This window comes from Moschus berezovskii, chromosome 7 (genome assembly GCF_049115385.1).
Source record: "Moschus berezovskii isolate FMDL1 chromosome 7, NW_MosBer_1.0, whole genome shotgun sequence".
Lineage (NCBI taxonomy): Eukaryota > Metazoa > Chordata > Mammalia > Artiodactyla > Moschidae > Moschus > Moschus berezovskii.
The window spans coordinates 4,748,283-4,755,787 of NC_142466.1; the positions used below are offsets into that span (position 1 = coordinate 4,748,283).

The 7,505-nt window shown below is 37.9% G+C and overlaps 1 pseudogene; it reads right to left on the reverse strand.

Moving 5' to 3' along the window:
• Positions 1–4,971: 4,971 nt before the first annotated feature.
• Positions 4,972–6,433, reverse strand: LOC129557254 (olfactory receptor 4A47-like; annotated as a pseudogene).
• Between the last annotated feature and the right edge of the window lie 1,072 nt (positions 6,434–7,505).

The following is a 7,505-nucleotide window of genomic DNA, read 5'->3' on the forward strand; positions in this document are numbered from 1 at the left end:
TTTTGATCATTTTCTTCCTGCCCCAGGGAGGTAGCTTCCTGCCAAGTCTCTTTTTTTTGGACTCCAACAATTTATTCTCCAGAAACAGCTCAAATTATACTCTTTAAATCTTGTTCTGATTACCACTGAAAAGCTCAAAACTCTTATTCCAACCATGCTATCATAATTTAATACAGAACAATTGATATTTATAGGTACAAGTACTGTAATCACCTTCACCTTTTTCCAGGTGAAGAAGCTATATCTAAGAATAGCTTATAATTTTCCAAGGGCCCAAATTTTTAAGTGATCGCAATAGCATTGGAACCTAAATTTGACGTGTTTCAAAACGATTTAATTTATTGCAAGATGAAGTCCACAATTGTGAATCATGATTCCCACCATTTAATATTAGTCTTACATTGGGGAAATGTGTTCACAATCAGAAGTAAAGTTTTTAAATCACTTATATATACCTGACTTTGTTTTCCTTTAATCCAATATGATGATGGAGGCAAAAGGTTGCAATATTATCTGAAGATATATTTGATTTAATTTAGCTGTCTCTTCATTTCTCCCATGGATTCCTCTGTTTATTTAGAACAATGTGATTTGCACTATAGATTGTTTAAAAGAAATCCCACCATGTAAATTTAGCAGAAATTAACATGAATCTTATATTTATATGTAAAGATAGCAAAAAGATATTTTCCAGGAAAATTTGTCTCTGGTAATTTCTTTTTAACTTCAAAATAGAAAAATACTATTGAATTGTTTAGCCCTTCTCGCCTTGTCACATCAGTACAGCCAGACTTTGGATTTTGGGGAAAATTCTGTTTTCCTTGCCATTTTTTTAATGCAATGCTTTCAGCCTGACAAAGGATCTCCTGAAACTCGTATATCAACTCTTAAAAGAAAATAATCTATTTCTTTCAACAGAGGCAAGGAGGACTTTTATGATTTCAAATCCCATTTATCATTGAGTCTTAGAAATGGAGTGTGTCCACCGTTGATTTTCGCTTAATTAAATTCACTAGGACTTTCCACTAAATTGTGCAAGTGCATCTGTGTGTGAAAAGTGAAAGTGTTAGTCACTAAATTGTGTCTGACTCTTTGCAACCCCTAGACTGTAGCCTGCCAGGCTCCTCTATCCATGGGATTCTCCAGGCAAGAATACTGGAGTGGGTTGCCATTCAATTCTCCAGGGGATCCTCTTGACCCAGGGATTGAAACCAGGTCTCCTGCATTGCAGGTGAATTCTTTACTGTCTGAGGCACTAGGGAGTCCCCTCATGTGGTCACACAGATTCACATGAGATTGGATATAGATCTGAGTGTGTGGTGGGACACAAATTTATGTATTGTAGGATACAGACCTCTGCACATTTGGATACAGACATATACTTGTGGTTTTGAGGACTAAGCTGTAAAACATGCCAGCAAAAGACACCGAACACTCTCTGAGCAGTTCATAAAAAATATGAATCAAATGAAAATAAGAGAATATTCTTTTTCTATAAGAAGACAAAAAGTGAGGTTTATGTACACTCTACAGACATGATGACAATTTTTTTCCAGTCATCAATCAGTTCTTCACAATGCATATCTTTTCCTAGATTGGAAAACAAGATATTAAAACATGCCATCTTCTTCAAACTAAATATGTAAACGATATTCTAAATGTACTTTCATTGTTTCTAGGAACAGAGAACACAAATACAATTAAATTCCCTGATTTCATGGAGCTTACAGAACAGTGAACATAGACAATTAACAAAGTTTCTTATCTCATGACTTGAAAGTACTATAAAAATTTTATAATTAAATTTCTGTCTTGCTCTGTTTGAGCTGCTATCACAGAATTCTAAGGATAGTGGAATGGCTAAAAAAATAAGATTTTATTTTTCACAGTTATAGATATTCAGAAGTCCAAGACAGAGTAGTCCGCAGATTCCATGTATGATGAGGGTCTGTTTTATGGTTGATGGTCTTCACATGGCAGAAGCATCAATTAATTATAGGATGTCTTTCATAAAGTCATTAATCCCATCCTTGAGAGCTCTACCTTCTTGAGCTAATTATAACCTAAAGGACCCACTCCAAATAACAACACACTATAAAGGGTTAACTTGGAAATTTGGAAGGGGATTCAAACTTTCAGTTTATAAAAACAACCAAAAGTCTAGAAGTTAATTATGCAAATTTTTGATAAATGCAAATGTTTGATGCTATTTGGTGAGTACTGTGCTTGAGAAGACTTTGAAATGATGGCTGAGAGTGAAGAGTAATTAAACCACCTCTTCATAAAGGTAAAAGAGGAGAATGAGAAAGTTGGCTTAAAACTCAACATTCAGAAAACTAAGATCATGGCATCCTGTCCCATCACTTCAAGGCAAATAGATGGGGTAACAATGGAAACAGTGATACTTTATTTTCTTGGGCTCCAAAAGCACTGCAGCCCTAAAATTAAAAGATGCCTGCTCCCTGTAAGGAAAGCTATGATGAACATAGACAGCATATTAAAAATCAGAAACATCACTTTGCTGACAAACTCATTACAGTGAAAGCTATGCTTTTTCCAGTAGTTACATATGGATGTGACAGTTAGACCATAAAGAAGGCTGAACACCTAAGAATTGATGCTTTCAAATTGTGATGCTGGAGAAGACTCTTGAGAATGGAATCAAGATTGCCTGGAGAAATATCAATAACTTCAGATATGCAGATGACACCACCCTCATGGCAGAAAGCAAAGAAGAACTAAAGAGCCTCTTAATGAAAGTAAAAGATGAGAGTGAAAAAGTTGGCTTAAAACTAAACATTAAAAAACCTAGAATCATGACTTCTGGTCCCACGAATTCATGGCAAATATTTGGGGAAACAATGGAAACAATCACAGGCTATTTTGGTGGGGTCTGCAGATGGTGAATACAGCCATGAAATTAAAAGACGCTTACTCCTTGGAAGAAAAGTTATGATAAATCTGCTACTACTAAGTCACTTCAGTCGTGTCCGACTCTGTGCGACCCCATAGACGGCAGCCCACCAGGCTTCCCCGTCCTGGGATTCTCCAGGCAAGAACACTGGAGTGGGTTGCCATTTCCTCCAATGCATGAAAGTGAAAAGTGAAAGTCAAGTCTCTCAGTCGTGTCTGACCTTCAGCCACCCCATGGACTGCAGCCTTCCAGGCTCCTCTGTCCGTGGGATTTTCCAGTCAAGAGTACTGGAGTGGGATGCCATTGCCTTCTCCATGACCAACCTAGACAGCATATTAAAAAGTAGAGACATTACTTTGCCAACAAAGGTCCATCTAGTCAAAGCTATGGCTTTTCCAGTAGTCATGTATGGATGTGAGAGTTGGACTATAAAGAAAGCTAAGTGCCAAAGAACTGATGCTTTTGAACTGTGGTGTTAGAGAAGACTCTTGAGAGTCCCTTGGACTGCAAGGAGATCCAACCAGTCAATCCTAAAGGAAATCAATCCTGCATTTTCACTGGAAGGACTGATGCTAAAACTGAAGCACCAACACTTTGGCCACCTGATGCAAAGAGCCAACTCATTGGAAAAGACCCTGATGTTGGGAAAGATTGAGGGCAGGAAAGAAGAGGGTGACAGAAGATGAAATGTTTGGTTGGCATCATTGATTCAACAGACATGAGGTTGAACTAACTCTGGGAGATAGTGAAAGACTGAAGTTTAGAATGCTGCAGTCCATGGGGTTGCAAAAATCAGACACAATTTTGCACCTGAATAACAAAAGATCTTGAGGTATTAAATAGGGATAAAATCTCCTCATGTAGTGTGATTTAGTAGTAGAAAACATCCTTTGTCACATAGCCTTATGCCTCTCATGAATCCAACTAAATAGGGACACAAAATAATGTTTATTTGACCACACATTTCCAACCACATTAGAGGCAGATAATACTTAGTTTCAAGCCTAATTCAGACACAGAGACAGAAAAAGGATTTTATGAATGATGTCTCTGCCCAATAAACAATATATTCTGACCTCTTTACTATCTAATAATCTGTATTTCACCAATAAGAGAGATCAGAATGGCATACATGCAGTATCTTTTTTTAATAAGGATAATACCTAAAGTTCTGTAGTACATATTTAAATGCTTGGATCATGGATTACACTAAATTTACTCATGAAAGGCAGAGACTGGTCTCCATAGAAGGCTATGAAACACTGTAAATGAACAAGAGGAAGGGGATACTGAAAAATAGCAGAGATCCCATCAGATATTCTAAACTATCTGGAAGAGGAAGTGATTATCTTTATGAAAATATAACACCAACAAAGCTGGAAAACTTTAGATAATATGATTTCCCACTTGGGAAAATAAGTACAGTTTAGTTATTTCTTTCATATCTACCTCGTTCATGCATATTATTTTCACATAGTATCCTTAGGATTAATACTGTAACTCTGAAAAAATCACTATTCTACATTAATATGCTAAGCAATATGAACAAAATAATGTGTTAAAGTATCTGATAGATACAAAAATAAGCTACAACTTCAAATATTAATATTGGCTGTCTTCGTTTAAAGAGGAGTGAATCAATTTTCTACTACTTATTTCATATTTTCTTTCTCTGAAATCTATAATGAGTCATATTAGCTCTGAAAAAATGAATTATTTAAGACAGAAACGTGAAAAATCCTGCATTTTCACAGTATTAACTACAGGACAACTCATTACATAGAACATACATATATAGTCTAACAGAGATAATTTTACACCTAAAAGCTCTGTATATTTTCCTAAGAAATCGCAAAATTTTCTAAATATATATATACTTATAAAATATGAAAAACTTACAGTATATTTTGATCATTGAAAGCATTCCTATTATAAATGTTTTTAATCTGCCCACATTATTAAATCTGAGGAAAATTTACTACAGTTAAATAAGCATACATATCTTACATGTAAACAGCAATTTTTCACTGAAAACAGGTGATAAATATTCCGCTGCCTCATTTTCTTTTTCTGATCCAGAGCTTTTTCATGGCATTTTTTATCTCTCCATTTCTCAGAGCATAGATTAGTGGGTTCAGCATAGGAATGATAATGGTACAGAATACAGCCAAGGATTTATCAATGGGTAAGGTGGAAGGAAAGTTATGACCAACCTTGATAGTATATTAAAAAGCAGACACATTACTTTGCCAACCAAGGTCCATCTAGTCAAGGCTATGGTTTTTCCAGTGGTCATGCATGGATGTGAGAGCTGGACTGTGAAGAAAGCTGAGCGCCGAAGAATTGATGCTTTTGAACTGTGGTGTTGGAGAAGACTCTTGAGAGTCCTTTGTACTGCAAGGAGATACAACCAGTCCATTCTAAAGGAGATCAATCCTGGGTGTTCATTGGAAGGACTGATGCTAAAGCTGAAACTGCAATACTTTGGCCACCTCATGAGACGAGTTGACTCACTGGAAAAGACTTTGATGCTGGGAAAGGTTGGGGGCGGGAGGAGAAGGGGACGACAGAGAATGAGATGGCTGGATGGCATCACCGACTCTGTGGACATGAGTTTGAGTGAACTCCGGGAGTTGGTGATGGACAGGGAGGCCTGGCATGCAGTGATTCATGGGGTCGCAGAGAGTCAGACACGACTGAGCAACTGAACTGAACTGAACTGAACTGAACTGAAGGTGGAAGGAGGTCTCACATACATAAAGATACAGGGCACAAAGAAGAGGACCACCACAGTAATGTGGGCGCCACACGTGGACAAGGCAGTGCGTCTCCCTTCCTGACTAAGATTCTTCAGGGAGCACAGGATGACTCAATAGGAGATGAGTGAGAGCGTGAAGATGGCCAGGCAGATGGCCCCATCATTGGCAACCACTGTGAGGCCAATAATGTAGGTGTCAGGGCAGGTAAGTTTCAACAAGGGGTACATGTCACAGATGAAGTGGTCAATGACATTGGGGCCACAGAAGGGAAGGTTGTAAACAAAAAGAAGTTGAATTGCAGCATGTAAAATCCCACCAACCCAGGCCAGGAGAAGAGGCATAATACACACTCACTGATTCATGATGGTCAAATAATGCAAGGGTTTGCAGACGGCCATGTAGCAGTCATAGGCCATGACCACCAGGAGTAATACCTCCATACCACCAAATAAGTGTCCTATTAAAAGCTGGGTCATACAACTTGGAAGGAAATGGTTTTCTTCTCATAAAGTAAGTCTATAATCATTTGGGGGGTGACAGTAGTCGAATAAACAGCATCTATAAATGATAAGTAGCCAAGAAAGAACCACATAGGGGAATTCAGAGTTGAACTGAACACCATGGTCAGGACAATGAATAGGTTGCCCACCATGGTCACAATGTAGATGAGCAAGAAGATGACAAACAGTATTTTCTGACTCTAGACACTCTCAGTCAGCCCCAAGAGGACAAATTCTGTTACATTGTTCCTTGGTTTCATCAAGTCTCTATAAGAGCTCAGTTCATATATTAGAAGCAGTTTACCTACAACACAAAGAGGAAAACTTTTAAATTCGGTCTAAGTCACATCTTTTGTGTATCCGTTCATTTAAAATCAGTTGTATGGAGGATCTATATGATCCCAATGCATCATAGACATTGTGTTAACCAAGTTGAACACAGGGTAAAGGATCAAACAATTCCAGATCAATGGGTGTATGTGCTCAGCCATGTCGGACTGTTTGCATTCCCATGGACTGCAGCCCGCCAGGCTCCCCTATTCATGGTATTTTTCCAGGCAAGAATATTGGAGTGGGGTGCCATTTCCTACTCCAGGGGACGTTCCTTCCCCAGGAATTGAACTCATGTCTCTTGCATCTCCTGAATTGGCAGGTGGATTCTTTACCATTAATGTCACCTGAGAAACCCAGACAAATGTAAAAAGTGATATTATCAGCATATTGACAGAATCCTAATGGAAGATGAGAAGTTCCATTAATACGTAAACAATTTATAAACTTACAAAGGTGTAAAACTTGAGACAAACTTAAACTAATGTCCATATTCAGTAAGAGTAAATGGAGCTATGAATATAAGTTCCCCTGGACTGTCTCAGAACTCACTGAGGCTTCTTTCTTTGGGTCTTATTTGGATATTCCACATTTTCTTGTCAAATGAATTCTGAAGTAGTTCCAATTTTGTCTCGAGCCCCTATTCCTGCACTAATTTTAACGTTTGTATATGCAATGCCTCCAGTTTGGGACATTTGATTATGGATAGCAATTTAGTATTTCTAAAACAAAATTAAGAATTGTTCACAACATAAAAGTTGTTCCCCATCTCATTCAACATACCACCTTCAATGCCATTGCTCAGACAATAAAGGTGACAATCTTCACTCTTCTACTGGTCTTCTGTGACTTATTCATACCTTTAAGAAATTCTGCTGTCTCTGCTTTCAAAATGTATTACAAACTTAATCATCCCCACCCCATTTCCTTCCTGGCCACTGCAGCAGCTTCCTGCCAGGTATGCCCACTTCTATTCTGGCCTATAACAACTTGTTATTAACC